Source organism: Uranotaenia lowii, chromosome 1, assembly GCF_029784155.1.
Source record: "Uranotaenia lowii strain MFRU-FL chromosome 1, ASM2978415v1, whole genome shotgun sequence".
Taxonomy (NCBI): Eukaryota; Metazoa; Arthropoda; class Insecta; order Diptera; family Culicidae; genus Uranotaenia; species Uranotaenia lowii.
In genome coordinates this window covers 118,062,371-118,082,055 of record NC_073691.1, presented here as the reverse complement: position 1 = coordinate 118,082,055, position 19,685 = coordinate 118,062,371, and the positions used below count along the sequence as shown (strand labels likewise).

The window sequence follows — 19,685 nt, the reverse complement described above, 5'->3', positions numbered from 1 at the left end:
GAAGTAATTTTAAGACAAATTGTGAAAATTAAGTGTGTTAATTTAAAATTTTGTATATTTTTTACCTGAATACAGTTTTTCTGAAGATGGCTGAAATTGTCCAGTAGGCCGAAACGTAAAGAAATTGTTATTATTTGGCTCAACAATCACCGAAAAATATCAACTTAAAAAGATAACAACAACTGGCGGTGATCAAAACTCGTAAACATAAAGTGCTTTTGTATTTATTAAGCTTTTCTTCTATCTCCTGAACCCAGGGATGGAACGATTTTCCGGACTCTACTGTCAGTATTTTTCTAACTTTTTTGATGCTCATTTCACGTTTTTCAACGTCGCTAAGTTTCAGTGCCCGGCCAATCAATGCAATCGCTGTGTTCTTTTTGTGTATATATGGACTTTCTGAATGATAATCCAAATATCTTCCGTTTTCTTGTTTGGTGTACCAGTTTTTCTCAATCTTTCCCTGACACCTAGAAAGTTTGAGATCTAAGAAACGCAATGAGTTTTCAGTTTCTTTTTCCAGCGTAAATTTTATGCTTGGGCATTGACTGTTAAATTCGGCTAGCACGCAATCTATGTCGTTTTCATAACCTACTATCAAACAGTCATCGACGTAGCGTATATACATCACGAGGTTGATACCTTTATCTCGTAGGCATTGGATGGCATCTACCCTCTTTTTAAAAAAAGAGGGTAGATGCTATTTACAACTCGCTAAGCAACAGCACTACGAAAAATCTAGGAAAATACGTCTCACTAACATACATTCCTGGATTGAGCGAAAAAGTTAGTAGAGTATTGAAAAATCATGGCATAATTGCATCCTCGAGACCAATCAACAAAATTAAAACCTGTTTATTCACAAAAACGCAAGACCAAATTCCAAAATTAAAACAGACAAATGTGGTATATTCAATTCCTTGTGAATGCGGGAAAGAATACTGTGGACAAGCATCTCAAACTCTGGAAAAAAGGATTAAAAATCATAAAACGAGTCTCAAACAAAACACCAGAACCACAGGATTGACACAACATGCCATAGAACAGAACCATAAGTTTAACTTCGACAAAGCATATATTTTAGAAAGAGAAAACCAAGAAGGAAAACTAAAAAAAAACAGCTGAAACACTACAAATAAAACTCAAAAAAGGAAGAACAGTAAACATCAAGCAAAATTCGATTGAAATTTCTAAAATATATAGCTCTATTATTGAAAAACTAAGAGAGACGCCACAATTCGCAACTTAAACGACGGATTCAAAAACGACGTCACCGAACACGACAACAACAAACAACATCACGACGACACCGGCAATGATAGACGCCAGCTGCTAGAAGAGATTCAAAACCGGACTTAAATCAAGTAAGACAGCCGTTCAGGAAGCACGCGGCGATACAAATCGTAAGTGCAAAAGTGCAGTGAAATTGTGATGGAATATTGTGAAGAATTTTTTGTATTAATTTAAGTTTTTGTTTATAATATAGTTTTCTGAGGATGGCTTCGCAGCTGAACTCATTAAAATGGGCCCGGACAAGTTGGCCGATTGCCTACACCGGTTGATAGTTCGGATCTGGGACATAGAACAGCTACCGGAGGAGTGGAAGGAGGGGGTAATATGCCCCATATACAAGAAGGGCGACAAATTGGACTGTGAGAACTACCGAGCGATCACTGTCCTCAATGCCGCCTACAAAGTGTTGTCCCGAATCCTACACCGCCGCCTCACGCCACAAGCAAACAGATTCGTGGGAAGTCATCAGGCCGGCTTCATGGAGGGACGGTCTACGACGGACCAGATATTCACATTACGGCAAATCCTCCAAAAATGCCGTGAACACCAAGTCCCTACGCATCATCTATTCATCGACTTCAAAGCCGCATACGACACGATCGACCGTAACGAGCTATGGAAAATCATGCACGAGAACGGCTTTTCCGGGAAGCTAATCAGACTGATCAAGGCGACGATGGATGGAACGCAGTGCTGTGTGCGGATTTCGGGTGAATTGTCGAGTTCATTCGAATCGCGCAGGGGGCTTCGACAAGGTGATGGTCTATCCTGCATGATGTTCAACGTGGCGCTAGAAGGTGTTATTCGACGAGCGGTGGGCGAAATGCGGGGCACGATTTTCAACAGATCCAGTCAACTTATCTGCTTTGCCGATGACATTGATATAGTCGGCAGATCATCTGCGGCGGTGGAGGAGATCTACCGCAAACTGAAACGCGATGCAGGAAGGATTGGGTTGATGATTAATACGTCCAAGACGAAGTACATGCTGGCCTGCGGATCCGAGACCGACCGAACCCGCTTGTCCAGTAATAACAAGGTCACGATTGACGGCGACGAGCTGGAGATAGTCGAAGACTTTGTCTATCTCGGCTCACTGGTGACCGCAGACAATGACACCAGCCGTGAGATCCGGAGGCGAATTATCAGAGGAAGTCGTGCCTACTATGGACTCCACAAGCAACTGCGGTCGAGAAGACTTTGCCCTCGCACGAAGTGTAACCTGTATATGACGCTTATTAGACCGGTTGTTCTCTACGGGCACGAGACATGGATATTGCTCGAGGAGGACCTACGTACACTCGGGGTATTCGAGCGACGAGTGTTAAGAACCATCTTTGGCGGCGTACAGGAGAACGGAGTGTGGAGGCGAAGGATGAACCACGAGCTCGCGCGACTCTACGGCGAACCCAGTATCCAGAAGGTGGTGAAAGCTGGCCGGATACGCTGGGCGGGACATGTTGCGAGAATGCCGGACGACTGTCCTGCAAAACAGGTATTCGCTACGAATCCGGTAGGAACAAGACGAGCGGGGGCGCAACGAGCGAGGTGGTTAGACCAAGTGGAGCGTGATCTGGCGAACGTGGGGTGCCCGAGAAATTGGAGAACGGTTGCCATGGACCGAGTGAATTTTAGGAATTATGTTCGTCAAGTTATGTCGTGAGACGGAATACTATGTAAATAAAAAAAATAAATAGTTTTCTGAGGATGGCTGAAGGTAGTAGGCCGAAACGTCAAAAGAATTGTTTTAATTTGATTTCAAATTTACCGAAAAGCGTCAACTAGAAAAGCCAATAAAAGCATTGAGAAGCAAACAGGTTGTTTAATGTGAAAGAACTACTTTTTTTCTTCGTATATGAACAGTTATAGTGCTATTTTTATAGTCATTCAAAGAAAAAATAATAATATTTAAAAAATAAGAACATTTTCCAAGAGTAAGCTCGTATTGGACAAATGGATAGGAACTTTATCAAATCGTTAACTTCGAAGAAAAAATTAAAGTGGAAATAGTAGGAGGGTGTAGGGGAATGTATGAAAGTAAAATTTCAATTGTATTTTGAAGCTCGAACTATATAGCAATTATTACAATTTTGCCCCTAAATGTAGGCAACATCATAGTTCTTTTTTCGATAATTAATATTTTTTCAATAAAATGTTGAAAATCAAGGGTCAATTGATAAACTAGCATATGTAAATATTATGAAGGTGTTTTGTATCCTTTATGATCAAGAAAACTTTTTCAAACCGTCAAAATAGAGACTGATCAATGTCACCCCAAATAATAAAATTCTGAACAGAGACGAAAACGATTCTTAAATCAAATTTAAAATAGTGTAATTAATTTCTGCATCATATGTTTCACGTTCATAGGAGTCCAGTACTGTTTTTAAAAATATAAAACATGCCACATTTCCCTTAACAGATAAAATAGTCGAAATATATTAAAAAAAAGTGATTAATCTTACCCCAGATTACGGTACGAAGAACACTATTTTTTATGTTTTTCGACCACATTCCCACAGATAGGGTGAGGGAGGCTTCCATGCAAGATTTTTGGTTAACTCGAGAACTTTCAATTCAAACAGAATCAAATATAACAGCGGATTGTAGTTAAGTACAAATTTTTGTCTATGATTATTTGTGGCTTCCCCCTCCTTCCACAGGGGCGATTGCAACGGGGAAGAATAGCTTCCATACAATTTTTTTATGCCAACTCGGAAATTTATCGTACGAAAAATGATTATATGGTTATATGAAAACTCTTTCCTCGTTCTAGAGGAGCGATAAGAAAATAGAAAGGAAATTCTGTACAATTTGTTGCATACTTTGAGTACTTGTCATGCGAATGGAACCAGATTTGACAGGAATGTGTATTCGGATACGAAAAATATTAATAATTTTTTTCAAGATCCCTCCTTTCATATTTACAGCCGTGAAACATAGTTCGAGAACCAATCAAGCAAGAAACCATATTATACATGACAGGATATTTGTGTAGATAAAAAGTCTATTGATGATATAAGACCTCTCCTTTTTCAGAAGAGAAACGGGAAAAAAAGGAATGTCACTCTTCTGTCTACATTATTATATTTGGAATAACTAGAAAACTTATCAAGCAAATGGCACCAAATGTTACATGTGATATTATTTATTTATGAAAAATGTTTCTATGGCAGTTAGGACCCCCCACATTGGAGGTAGAAGAGGCAAATAAAGACAGTTTTTTTATTTTCTTGAACAACAAACCTTTGATCACGCTATGAAAAATTCTAATTTCAGTGAATTCAAACTTCTTTGTATTGTAATATGAGTTTCAAGTAACAGCTCTCAGTGTAAAGATATCGAAATTTAATTTGAAATTTTGAACAAATACATTAAAAATGAAGTACATATTTATCACAAATTTAAAAAACCTTTGGAAAATGTAGCAAAGCACACCAGATCAGCTAGTAGGGGAGAGCGGGGATACTTGATCTCCTTTTCTTATTTTCACCAAATCGTTTTGGAAAAATTTAGCAACTCACCGTCTTTGACATTTTCTGACAGCTTGTAACTTCAAGTTTCTATGCTCCAAAAATTAGAACGATACTTGAACCCGTTGATGAACTAGAAGCATTTTCGTGGGAATAAAAAAAGAATCGATATTTTTGAAGTTAAGGGAGACTTGATCCTCTATTGAAGGAGACTTGATCCTTCATTCAGGAAGCTCTAATCCTTGGAAAAAAATCAAACAAAACCCCAAAAGAGAATGTCAATTGACTATTTTGATCATGTTTGTTCTCATTTCTCAATTTATAAGTGTCAGGCGAAGAAAATTCTATAACTTTGTTTCAACTCTATTGACATTGCATACTTAAAGGCGCTATTTTCTAGAACTAAGAGAAAATTTATTATTTTAGCCCTTTTCTCCAGACAGGTATAGGATAAATATTAGTCATCTCGTGAACAGCAATGATCACGATCCTTTCAGAAGCAGAATTTACCGTTTTGAACTCTAGGGATCAAATGTACCCATAATGAACATCTTTGAAAACATTTTCTAAAAAAAAATGAGAGATTTCCATTGCTTTGAAAATATGCTATTATGAAGTTAATATTTAACTCGAACGATTGATATATTGGAATAAATATTTTTGTTGTAATTTTTCCATGTAAAGAACATTTTGGAGTGATGAAAAAAGATCTTTAAATCACATCCCATTTTCTGAAATTTTTCAAATAAAGTTCAATAACTCAAAAAATTATTTTGTTAAATTTTGTTGAGCTTTAAACATTGTTGTTTTGCTACATTTGGCACATTTTCCTAGAACATTTGATCTTTGTAAGACATTCTAGTTACGAGATATAGCTAAGGAATCAAGTATCCCCAGAGATTAAGTATCCTCATTCTCCCCTATACATACATTAAAATGTAGGAGGAACTTTTTTTTTTAAAGTTACCTCGACTTTTCCCATATTTTTCAATAGCTTAATTTTTCGTTAAAAATTGGATAAAAATGCTGGATATGGCTCGAGTTTACAACTTTCCGATCGTGTAATCAATTAGGAATTTTCAAAACTTCTACATAAATTTCTAACAAAACGTGCATAAGAAGTAGTAAATGTAGCAAAACCTTGTTTGAATTTTGATATTTTTTTAACTTTGAAAATTGAAAATTTGTTCATGCAAAAGCGTGGCTAGACTGATTCGATATGTTCATTTATAAGCCATTTCGTCAAACGGCTGTAGGCGCATTTAGCCGATGGCACGTTTAGGAGCACTTCCCAATTTATGCGTATAGAATGTTAGATGAGATGAAAAGACGTTGAAGAGCGTTTTTTTAGAATTTATTCTAAAGCATTTTCATTAATGTCATCCATTTGTTCCTCATAGATCAATTATTTTGAAGTGGTACAGTTGGACAGAGGTGACCCTATCTGGCTATCACTTCAAAGTGTAGCTTGCAGTGAGAACGAACAATCTGTCTTATCATAAAACGTAAGCTGCAGTGAGTTTTTCAGCGAAAAAATTGGTTTGAAACTTTTCAAGGCACTCTTGAGTTAAAATTTGTTTGTCAATATATCTTTTTTCGTTGAAATTTAATGTCAAAGATCCGACAATGCTGAAACCATTCCAGTTTATTTATAAAAAGATGCATTCGCTCTGTGCGTGTTCAGATCTATACCTGAAGAATCTTATATTAATATTGTTATTAATTTCAAAATAAGGTTTACAACAAAAATTAAGATATCCCAATGTGCGAAATCATAACAATATTCTTCTTTTTCCTACCGACTTGAGAATTCCGATGCTGTAGATAGTACGAATCCGATCTGGTCTGATGGGTCTTGGTTTGACATGATTTGAATGGCTTGGCCCAACCGAAGCTATAGCTACCACATACTCAACTTTTTCTATAGCTCTAACTAATGGAAACCAGCCCTGGTTTTTTCTCTACAGATACCATGCCGAATATTTCAATATTGAGGCATCTTAAATATTGCTGAATTAACGACATTATGTTGCTCGCACCAGCGAACATTCATATCTCAACGGCCCTTCTTACATTGTAGCATTATAATTTATTGCTTTATGGTGAACAAGCCAAAGTTCTAAACAAAGCTGCTTTTTTAAAACAATAAAAAGTGTTCAAAAACTGATGAAACTAAGGTTTTTATTCAAAGGATAAAACTATTCTTTATTTACTTTAAGTTAATTCTACACTACTAACATTCAATCGTACATAAAGTAGCGCAAGAAATATGACGCGGATCAATGTTCCCAAAAATGCATTCGATATCTGAAGAACAAAATTGATGACATAGTTCGGCACTCTCGGATTCGTTTATAGATAACTTTTGTTTCATTCTCCAGTTCTGCAGAAAAAAAAGTAGGAACAGCAACCAGCCTACTAGGATTCATTTCCTATACCTATCATAAATAGCCAGTCTGTCGGCAGTAAACGGAAGGAGACTGATGATGCCTCAATAGGCGCAGATTGAAAGATATAGATAGTCCTAGTAGTGACTGGATGGAAACCGCATCAAAAAGTAGGCTGTGAACCACACGGATGGTTTTCCCAGTCACGACATGCTCGCGAGAAAAAAAATCCGATTGCAAGACTTTCCAGCTGAATACATATAGTGCTAGCTACAAAATTCCTTCCGTTTTCAGTCATTTGAAAACCGACTCCATTGCCATCTGAACAGCAAGCTTATGAGAAATGAAAAACTACCTTCTACAAGCGTTGTGCATGAAAATGTCGAGCTTAAAACTTTTTTCCGTTCTTTTCGATGATATGTTAGAGGGTGATCTTTTTTTGTATGTTGAAAAATATATAGAAATAGAGCGGAAATAAAAGACAACACCTTTGGGATGGTGTGAACACATAAAACTTAATGTTGTTTTATATTTGCACTTCATTGCAGTCGCAAAATGTTCGATGGCATGAAAGTTAGTTTTTCATGCCATCGTTTCATGAACATTTAACACCTCCACCGAATGTCAATATATTGCAGAAGCTAGCATTAATGGTGAATTTGCACACACGACTTCTTGATTTCATATTCGTTCGATATGTATGTTAAACAACATATCGCCGTTATTTGGTAATAATATCATTTTATACCTTTCAAATGACGTACACATATATGGAAGGCTATATAATTCTTTGAGTAAAGACTACTGAAATATTGATTATATTAAACACTTTACGTTTTTTTTTTCTCTTTTTTGAATAGGTATAATAATCGCAAGTACAGTGACATTATCGTATTTTAATTCAAACAACATAGCTGAGCAGTTTTAACCCTCATCCGTTCCTTAATTTTTTACCCGTTAATGTTCCTGGAGTGTCAATTTGACACTCCTGACCAATAACGCTATATTAATGCTACAAGTCGATTTGGGGTCATTTTTGATTTTCTCAAACCCTGGGATCTAAAAAGCTTCGTTTAGATTCAAAACTCTTCCATGATTTTTTGCAGAATTTATAAGTAACGTTTTCATGAGAAAATTTGAACTTTTAGGTTTGTATGGGAAAATTGAATATTTTGTATGTACTTATTTTCAAACTGCGACCCAGAGATGGGTCTTGACTCAAACATTCAGTCAGCGAAACTTTTTTTTTTTGTAGAGAAATGAATCCAACTGTGTTAGATGAAATTTCAGGGACTAGATAAGAGAAAATCGATATTGAAAAACATGCGAAAAAAAATTCGCCTTGTCTCCCGGTAGGACTTGAACCCACATCTTGCGCCTCTCCGGGGCCCATGTATTAACATTCTACTACAGGAGACCAACCTGGCGTATGAGTATTGTACTGGTTGAGTGTCGATGTCTATCGGAATGAAGGGAATAGTATGTACTTAAAAATCAACATCATTTTTCTATATTCTGTAGAACCGAGCCTACTAAAGGTTTTTGTGCCAACTGATAAAGCCTCCAAAGCAAATTTTCCGCTAAACAACTTTGTCGAAGATTGTAGCATTGTATCTTGAAAGGCAAACAAGTTATTAGGTGTTGAATGAGGGCATGTCTGTTGGCATTGAATAGCCATAAATTCAATCGACATTACTGCTGGGTGCCTAACAAGGTATTGCCTATCTTAGGGTTGGCATCCATCCCCCTTTTTTTAGAAATTGTGGCGCCATCCCGCTTTTTTCTCAAAATGTCCCGCTTTTTCCTGAAATAACTTTTGTGGTAGATTCAACCTTCTCCGATTCTACCACTTCAAAATAGTTGGTCCGTGCTTAATGAAAAAGCTTCTTATAAAATCTCTCTTCAATCATTTTCAACTCTTGTAATTTTTTTTTTCCAATTTTTTTTATCCATTTATGATATACAAAACTAGAAATGTACTTTCTTAAAGACCATGACATTCACTGATAATGTAGTAAAAATTAGCTAGATAACACTTTTATGATGCATGAAAAACTGAAGCGCGTTTGGCTGGCGAATGGTGTATAATGTGCAACACGAGACCCCTTAGTGATCATATCACCTCCTCGTGGTATTGGCGGGGATGCGAGTAACCTAAGCAAAGATCGGGTACCCAACCCCGGTGGATGCTTTTGTCATATGCGCAGACTAAGAAGGTGTCTGAACGCATCTTTTCTCGAGGTCGAGGGCTGCTCAAACAGCGTATGTCTCCCAGCGAGCGACTGAATTTATGAAATGCGGCTCCCGCCAGCTAAGTCCAAGATGGCAGCCCCACCGCGGGATAGGGACCTTAGGCTAGCAACCTACTGCTCCCAATTTATGAAATTGTTACGGAATCCGAAAGAAATGACCAACCTGGAACATTGGCGACGACTTTTAGCATGAAAACACGGGCACGTATTGGAATTTGGAACATTTTATCACTTGCTCAACAAGGCAAGCTAGCTCAACTTGCTAGCTAGCCGCCTCAATCTTGAAATTCTGGGACTGAGCGAAATCCGTTAGCCTAACGCTAGAGAACACAAAACACAGTCCTGCTTTACTCTAGCATACGAGGAAAACACGCTACTCGGGAACGAGGAGTTGTTTTCCTGTAAAGTTCGCAGGCCCATGCGGCCCTCATAAGATGGGAACCGATAAACGAAACAATAATCGTAGCCAGATTCAGAACACGGGTTAGAAATCTTACAATGGCCCAGTGTTATGCGCCAACTGACGTTGCCGATTTGCAGGAGAAAGAGCAGTTTTAGAGTCAACTGAACAGCGTGGTAGAGAAAATTCCGAAGGGGGGTGACATTCAAATTCATTTGGGCGACTTCAACGCGAAGATTGGCTCTGACAATCAGGACCTTGAGCACATCATGGGGCGCCATTCGTAGAATTTTGTGGCAACAACAACATGGTAATCGGTGGATTGCTCTTCCTCCATTGACCAGCACATAAGGACACTAGGGTATCCCAAGATGGCCGAACAGAAAATCAAATTGACCACATCTGCATCAGCTGGAAATGGAAAAGGTGCATCAGCACTATGTCCGCAACAAAAGAAGCGCAGACATTGCATCTGACCATCACCTCGTCCTTGGTGAGATACGACTGAGAGTCGCGCGTGTCCAGCGGCACGAGGAGAAAGTCGGAGGTCGATACGACGTCCACCGGTTGGAGAATCCAGAGGTGAAAAGGGCATACCTACCTTGAACAGCTTGAATCCCGAGCCTCGGAACTGCCGACAAACGAAACAGTCGAAGAACAGTGGTGTGAAATCAAGAATGTCTTTAACACGACGAGCCATGATACTCTCGGTAAAGTTTGTGGAAGAAGAAGTGAATGGATGTCGGATGAAACTAGCAGGATGGTCGATGATCGGAGAAAAATTAAGTCAAAATTGAGCAAGCAGGTCAGCCAAAGCAGCCGCCCGCTTAAGATATGCGGAGCTGGAAAGGGCAGTGAAACGAGCTTGTAGACGAGAAAAGAGATCCTGATCAAACACTCTAGCCGAAGAGGGAGAAAGAGCCGCCGCCATGTTGTAGGTATCCGATTACTTTATGACATTTCTCGCCGCCTTAGTGGTGCAAGGACTAATGCAAGAATGCCGCTAAAACACCGAGCAGGTTAGCTAATGACCGATCGAATAGATCAGCCCAAACGATGGATTGAGCACTTCGAACAACTCTTTCGAGTCACGAATAGCGATGGCCAACAGAACCCGCAGCTCGAAGCGCCAACAGCAAGTCGCATAAATGGCTTCAACTCGGAAGCGCCCTCATTGGCAGAAATAGAAGCGGCAATCAAAAGAAAGAAATTCAACAAAGCGCCTTGGATAGATTGCATCCCTGCTGAATGCTGAAAGCCGACCCTGCCTTGTCGACACAAATGTTGCACCGTATTTTCGCTGACATCTGAGATACTGCAACCTTCCCGGCCGACTGGATGCAGGGTATTCTCGGAAAGCTCCCTAAGAAAAAAGACCTAACAGAGTGCGGTAACTGGCGAGACATAACTGTGATCTGTTTAATCCTAAAAGTACTCTGCAAAGTTATCCTGAATAAGATCCAGGAGAAAATCGACGCTCCCCTCCGACGGCAACAAGCTGGATTCCGATCCGGACGATCATGTGTGGACCACATCACAACGCTACGAATCATACTGGAACAAATCAACGAATTCCAGAACTTTCTTTTGCTGGTGTTCGTTGATTTCGAAAATGCATTTGACCGACTGAACAACGAAAACATCTAAGCGGCTCTAAGGTGACGAGGAGAACTCAGAGAAACTAGTCCATCTCATCGATGCACAGTACGAGACATTTTCATGCAAGGTCCTGCACGACGGTGTCTTGTCTGATCCCATCCCGGTAACTACTGGAGTGAGAAAAGGATGTATCATATCACCGCTACTCTTTCACATCGTATAAATCAGATCTTGACTGAATCGATTGACTGTAGACCGAACCGAGGGTTGCCGTGGAATCCTTCGAGAATGGAGCAACTTAACGACCTTGACCTGGCTGACGATATTGTTTTGCTCGCACAAAGACAAGACATGCAGAGCTAACTCGACGACCTCGCCGAAAGCTCCAAGGCAGCAGGTCTCAAAATCAATGTCGAAAAGACCAAGTCGATGGAAATCAACACAGTAAATCAACACAGTAAATCGAAACCCGGATAAGAAAAGTCCGATTTGCGTTTGCGAGTCTCTGAAACATCTGGCGCTCACACTAGATCTCTATCTATACGAATTAAAATCCGAATCTTCAACTCAAACGTCAGATCCGTATTGTTATACGGGTGCGAAACATGATGCACATATGCGGGCTTGGTGGCCTGGCAACTGGATCTCAAACGTTGAACTTCACCGCCGGTGTCATCAAAAGAAAAAATTGTGATTTTGGAACGTAAGAGGAGATGGATAAGGAACACGCTGCGAAGAGATTAAAACAAGATTTGCAGAGAGGCGCTTGACTGGAATCCAGATGGGCATCGAAGAAGAGGCAGGCCCAGAAGCTCGCGGTGGCGTTGTCTTGTCTAGCCGCTGAAATCCACACTTTTGACGAGAACCTGGGCTGGCAGCAAGTGAAGAAGCTGGCTCCGGATCGCCAGCAGTGGAAATCTCAGCCCTTTGCGTCGATCCATCGGCGCCGGACCCTTAGGTAGGTAGGTCAAAAGTTTGACAGCTCCATAAGCTGCCAGCAAAAATATTACATATTTTGTTTTCTTGATTTCTCGAAATATCCTTCAGATATCTTTTTACAAGCAAAATGTTGGTTTTCGAACGTACTAAAACACTCGGCTAATAACTCTATTTGTTTGCATTTGGCGTATTTGCCCTTTTTCCAAATTCCTTACCTATTTGTTGTTAGAAATTCGCGCCAACACGTTGGGACATGGGGATTTTTTTTTATTATCTGACAATTTGCGCCGGGGGTCTTCAGATTTTCCCCAAAATTGAAAATTTGGTTTATTTTTGCGACTTAAAAACACATGTATTTTTTCAGATTTCTAACATTTTTATTTTTTGAGTTAGCTTCGGTTAGATTTTTTGTAAATAAAAAATAACCATTTTTCAAAGCTACATAACTCTGTTGTTTCTCAACGGAAATTATAAAATAGCACATCAAAATGCATTGAAATTTTATCAGCTTTTCAAATAGAATAGTTGAAAAAATTAAATAATGACCTTCAACATGAAAAGTTGTAAATAAACTTTAAATGGCGTCTAAAAGTACCGTCTGCACCACCGAATATTTTGCAAAAAATACCATTGTATAGCTCGATTTATGATGCAACTTTCATCTGAAGACACCAAAGTGGGCCATTAACACCTTGAAGAGTTATGAAAGAAATAATGACAATAAATCTCTTTTTTTGCCTCGAAATCAAACAATGGTGGAACAACTGCACTCACATATGGAGATAGCAAGCACTTCTAACAACATGGAAACAAAAGAACTTACCAAAGCAGGTAAAAAACACTATTTTTTAGTGCTTTGTAGAGTGATTGCAGCAAAACTGACTTTAAATTTTAACCGAAATTCTGAGTATCGTATTGTTTAAGTGATATAACTAATAATGGGAATGTTGCTTTTACAACCTGGTCATATACTATATAACTTATTAATTTTTCGATCAAAGATCATTGTGAAGCATAATCAATGCCAATGGTAGAAGGTTCAGTCCCTGTGTTTTGATCACAAAAATGTGATTAAAAAATGAAATATAGACGTGCTTTACATAGTTTTTATATCGGGAGCTAAGCACTGGACACCAAAATCCTTTCCCATTGATCAAAAAAGTAAGAGAAAGTGGCACAAATGTTGTAGAAATAATCTAAGAGCTCAGTATGGCCAGCCCAGGCTGTAAAATGATGAAAATATGATACTTTTACCGTATTCGTTTTCTACATTCGCCCAGTTTTGCGGTTTTTATACTAGAACGAACATAATTCGTCGTCAGTGTTTTGCTACCTCGATCGCTCACACACGAATCTTCAGTGTTCCACCGTCCATTTTAAATCAAATCTGGGGAATTACGGATGCAAAACTTAGCGCATAAACTTCTAAAAATGACAGTAAAATGTGCATAACTTGTTGTGACCTGGTGCAAAACTGGGTATAAACAAATACGTTATTAGATTTTTGGATATAACATGAAGTCAGTTAAGCTGCAACAATCTACCGCCCCTCCTTTCATAACAGTCCCATATACAAAAATAAGCAAGCGAGACAATCAGCTTTTTCTGTTTTGGAATATATTTTTAAATTGTGACCACCACTTTCAGCATAAACGAAAATGGTTTCTAGGTTGTCATAATAAATCGTTAGGCCTGAAATTTTCGAAATTTGGTCATTGGCTAGGTCGAGAGCACCATTTTTATTCATTATGGGACTGTTAATCGATCATATTTGAAACCTTTTTCGATTCTATTGGCATAACAGTCCCATACAAAATATATTTTTCTCACCAAGCTACTTTCTTAGACTTAAATTTGATCACTTTTGAACTTCTAAATGCAATTGTCAGAAAAAGAAACATACTTTTGCAAGAAAATATCATGAATTCCACATTGTAAGTTGAATCTTTTTACGATTTTTGATTGCATCCGATAGTTTTTCGCTCAGGAAGTCATTCCTAAGAAAGTCAGACCTGCCTTCGAAAACTAGTGTGCATCATTCGACATCAAGTGAGTTAAAAAAAATGTTTAAATGATTCAAAGCGATAAACCAAAGACTATTTCGCCGAAGGAAACATTGAAAAGTAACCAAATCCGTGGTATTTCACATATGGGACTGTTATTCAGGTATATTTCGTATAGGACAGCCACGAATTGATATTTTTTTCGAAATTTCTAGAACAAACCTCTTTTTTAAGTCTTTTATGTTGAAGCCTTATGTTGACCTAAAATGACGATAATTCATATGGGACTGTTATGCGAGTAGGGGCAGTCTGAAAAGGACGAAAAAATAGTGTTTTTTACCAGCTTTGATAAGTTCTATTGTTTCCATGCTGTTAGAAGTGCTTGATATCTCCATATGTGAGTGCAGTTGTTCCACCATTGTTTGTTTTCGATGCAAAAAAGAGATTTATTGTCATTATTTCTTTCATAACTCTTCAAGTTGTTAATGGCCCACTTTGGTGTCTTCAGATGAAAGTGGCATCATAAATCGAGCTACACAATGGTATTTTTTGCAAAATATTCGGTGGTGCAGACGGTACTTTTAGACGCCATTTAAAGTTTATTTACAACTTTTCATGTTGAAGGTCATTATTTAATTTTTTTCAACTATTCTATTTGAAAAGCTGATAAAATTTCAATGCATTTTGATGTGCTATTTTATAATTTCCGTTGAGAAACAACAGAGTTATGTAGCTTTGAAAAATGGTTATTTTTTATTTACAAAAAAAATCTAACCGAAGCTAACTCAAAAAATAAAAATGTTAGAAACCTGAAAAAATACATGTGTTTTTAAGTCGCAAAAATGAACCAAATTTTCAATTTTGGGGAAAATCTGAAGACCCCCGGCGCAAACCCGTCAGATAATAAAAAAAATCCCCAACATACAAAAGAATGAGCGTCAGCAAGCCTTGATTACAAGCTCTGGTGCCTCTCTTCTCGGGGCGATTGAGTTATGTATATTCATGCGAAATTGGATGCCATGACTTTTATTTGAAGCGAATAAATAAGATTCTTTTTTTTTTCACCGCAACATTACACCATCGATCGCCATGTGCCGAAACGTAGCGTAGGTGCTAATCTACGGACTCCGTGGGTCACTAAAGAACTGCGGGAACTGAAGACAGCTAAAAAACGTGCCCTTCGTAACTATAACAAGCAAAAGTCGTTCTACGCTCAGAATGAATACCGCAAACTGAACTCGACTTATAAAAAGACCAGTAAGCGCTGCTACCAGAATTTTCTTAATCGGCTCCAGCGAAACTTCAAGACCAGTCCGAAAAAAATTTGGAAGCACGTAAAAAATCAGCGGAAAGAAACAGAGCTTCCGTCCCACATGTTTCTGGACAACAACACAGCCGCTTCCGACCCCGAAATTTGTGAGCTCTTCGCCGGGAAATTCTCAAGCGTTTTTACCACCGAGGGCATTTCTTCAGAGCTTCTAGCCAGGGCTGTCCGGAATATTTTACCTCCGGGTTCATCTTTGAATGGATTCCTAATTGAAGATGCAGCCATCTTGAAAGCAACAGCAAAGTTGAAAAATTCTACCTCAACGGGCCCGGACGGTATACCAGCAACTTTTTTGAAGCGTTTTATGCCACTTTTGCTGACTCCCATCAAATATATTTTTCAATCATCGCTGGATAACGCAATTTTTCCCTCACTGTGGAAGGAAGCTCATATGTTTCCTGTCCATAAAAAAGGGGACAAGAGAGATGTTAGCAACTACCGTGGGATATCAGCTCTATGCGCTATATCCAAACTCTTTGAACTGGTCGTTATGGATCCTGTTTTCTCGTTTTGCAAACCTTACATTTCCAACGAACAGCATGGATTCATGCCTAAACGATCCACAACTACCAACTTACTGAGCTTCACATCTTTCGTTCAAGACTGCTTTGCCAGGAAGACTCAAACTGACGCCATTTACACTGATCTCTCAGCTGCGTTCGACAAGGTGAACCATGATATTGCTATCGCAAAGCTCGGACGCTTAGGATTCTGTGGATCTCTACTGGATTGGTTCCGGAGTTATCTAACGGGACGGAAATTATCCGTTCGAACTGGTGAATCCTTTTCCAGGCAATTCCCTGCCCCCTCAGGAGTACCCCAAGGAAGCCATTTAGGACCGATAATTTTCGTAATCTACTTCAATGACGCACTCTCGCTCCTTGAAGGCACAAAACTTGCTTATGCTGATGACCTGAAACTTTTTCACGCCATAAACAACCAAGACGATATCGACTTTTTACAGCAGCAATTTTCCGTATTTGCTCACTGGTGCGACATTAACTGCCTGCCGTTGAACCGCAGCAAATGCTCGGTTATATCATTTTCCCGTAAGCGGCACACTCTTCGTGCGGAGTACATCCTTGGAAGCGAAACCATCACCCGAGTAGAACACATCAACGATCTAGGAGTCATCCTCGATCAACGGCTGGAGTTCAAGACTCACACGAACTATGTTGTTGAAAAAGCTTCTAGAAACCTTGGATTAATGTTTCGCATGGCCAAAGACTTCAAAGACGTGTACTGCCTTAAAAGTCTTTATTGCTGCATAGTTCGTTCCATTCTCGAGTACGCATCTGCTGTTTGGTGCCCCGTCTATCAGAACGGAGCTGAACGAATCGAGGCTATCCAGCGGCGCTTCCTGCGGTTTGCCCTACGTCACTTGAATTGGTACGATCCGTTTCGTCTGCCAAGCTACGAAAATCGTTGCCGCCTTATAGACTTGGACACGCTTCAAGTTCGTAGGAACGCTACTCGAGCTCTGGTTGTGGCTGACCTGCTGACATCGAGAATAGACTCACCCACGCTGCTGGAAGCTGTCCCTCTCAGTGTACGACCCCGAGGATTAAGAAACCAGCATTTGGCAGCTCTACGTCCCCATTCGTCTGAACAACTATGGGGCCAACAGCGCTTTTGTCGGAATCTTAAAAACTTTTAATCGTTTTTCTGCGCATTTCGACTTTGACGTTTCGAGAAATGTGTTCCGAAGGAAAATATTAGACGTGTCCAGAACTGTGTCGAGTGGATTTTAATTTTGATAAGTTATTTAGGATTAAGTTATCATTTGGATCAACATATGATCCGTTGATTTTTTATACAAATAAACAAATAAACAAATAAACAAACAAACTTCTTGTTTTTGAGATTTTTTTTCAAATTTACGATCTAAAATATCTCGATTTTATGATTTAGTACTATGTAGTTTGTATGCAAGTTTGATGCATGCAAGCTTTTGTCAAATTTTAGGTCAATTAATCGAAAATTGGGTCATTGAGTTCAGCAAATTCAGTTATCATTGTGATTAATAGTATAAGAAGCTTTGTTGAAATCAAGAAACAGTCTACTTTTTCGCAATCAATCCTTTCAACTGTTATGTTGACTAGTTAATCAACTGAAAGCAAACAGTGTGATTGGTCCAGTTTTAAAACTATGTATAGAGAAAATGATAATTATCTAATATTTGGTGATTGTACTCAAGATACAAATCGGTCGACGATTCTAGCGTGACGTTAAGATTCCCGTACTTTCAAAATAACCTTCTCAAAACTTCACAATTGTTTTACAATTTTTTTTTCATACTATATAGAGCATAACATGATTAATGTGAAATCATTCTAGATTCTATATTAGAAATTCTTGAAATGTTTATGATGCTGGTTACTTTAACTGGTGATAGATCCTAGAGGTATCTTCTATTGTAGTTCACCCTGAACTAATTCCGCAATCACGTACCTTTGGCTTAGTTTTTTTTTCGTTTCACTTCAGATGAATCCACTAATAAATAAACCAACGACACAGGTGGTCCAATAATTGAATTTTAATAATTTACCCCAGTCGATGTTTCTATGGGATTTTCCCAGCAATAACGGACACAACAAACATCTACATTTCATTCAGTTAATAGTCACAATTGAAAATTCACCACTTTTCTTGTTCTTCGTGTTTTCTTCTATCAAGCCGGTAAAAAAGAGGTCACCAATCCATTTTATTTTCCTTTCATTGTAGCTACCCCAGCAGTTTGTTCACTGTAAGAATGTGGTTGTTTTCACACGCAAATCTACAACACCGAATATTTTTCAGTAGATTTCCAGCAGCATAGGAAAAAAAACTTTCTCCGTTAGCGTCAATAACAGGGTAAACCCCGATTTGGTTGCCGTACTAATTTGCACAATGTTTCCTTTACACATATTTAAAGCAGCTTTCTGGCAGACCGTGAGTCGATGTAAAACGAATCGAAAACACTTTTAACGATATTTTCGTAAGAACACCTTTTCAATAAGAATTATTAGCCATTTTACCTTTCGCACATAGAAGTGATTAGCGGGTTTTTTCTGCTGTAATGAGATGGCTTCTCAATTACATGAAAATGTTCGTGAAACTAATATACAACACATAAGTTAAAAAAGTGACATACGACTGTTTTTGACGTGTTTTATAATATACCTATTCTAGAATCGTAATATTTCTGTACAAAAGTCATATCTCTTATGCATGAAAGTGTTTCCAATCTATTATTTGTAAGAAACAATCAATCGCTAACTCAACTCCTACTTTTTCTTTTATCTCAGGAGAAAGTAGACTCCCTCTAAGAGTAAGTAAATTTTACCAATACGCCAAAATCACTTGCCTTCACAAAGTTTTAACGCCTTGGGGACAGCAAAAAAACAACCAAACTCACTAAATACGAAACAAATTTGCTGCTGCCAAAAAATCAAAGAACTAGTTCAATTCATGTACCAAAGTACCGTCTGTATGGGTGTGTTTGTGTATGTGTACAAATGAGTAAGTGGGCTCTTGTTCTATGTAACAGTAATAAGGTGTAGTGTATCGATACAGGAGGCGGGCTGCTTTCTAAGTTATGGCCTACTACCATTGGAACAAACTTGTTTACCTGGTATCCTCAACACTTTTTTTCCACTCCAAAGACACGTGTCAACTGGTGAAAAGAATACGCTAGACTGAAGGACTCGATCCTGTACCTGCACAGATTTCGCGGCGTTTACATCACGGCAACAGAAGGAAATCACCGAGTCGGCGCACAACCTTAAGGACTCATGCCGAGCACCACAACAACACACCTTCGGAAGGCACAGCAGATCGAAGTGGGCAAAAATAGAACGAAAAGAAAACTACAATGGTTCGTGCCATGTGGGCCAACAAACGGGTGGCGAAAATGTAAGACAAAACGAAAAGAAAACTCTGATCCCGGGCCGGGTCCTGTGGAAGGATGTCGTTAAATTTCAATGCCAACTAACGATGAACCGATCGCCAGAGAGAGGAAAAACGAGGAAAA

General features: G+C 38.8%; 1 protein-coding gene across 6 annotated transcripts in view; it reads right to left on the bottom strand.

The window, feature by feature from the left end:
- The window catches only part of LOC129739360 (microtubule-associated protein tau), a 148,102-nt gene extending 128,755 nt beyond the window's left edge, over positions 1-19,347 (bottom strand). For 3 of the 6 annotated variants that reach the window (XR_008735835.1, XM_055730768.1, XM_055730769.1), the window contains exon 1: positions 19,284-19,345. The gene's annotated coding sequence lies outside the window, so the exon portion shown is untranslated. Of the gene's footprint in view, positions 1-19,283 lie in introns of all 6 variants that reach the window. The other 3 variants (XM_055730765.1, XM_055730766.1, XM_055730767.1) reach the window with 3 other exon arrangements.
- Positions 19,348-19,685: the final 338 nt, after the last annotated feature.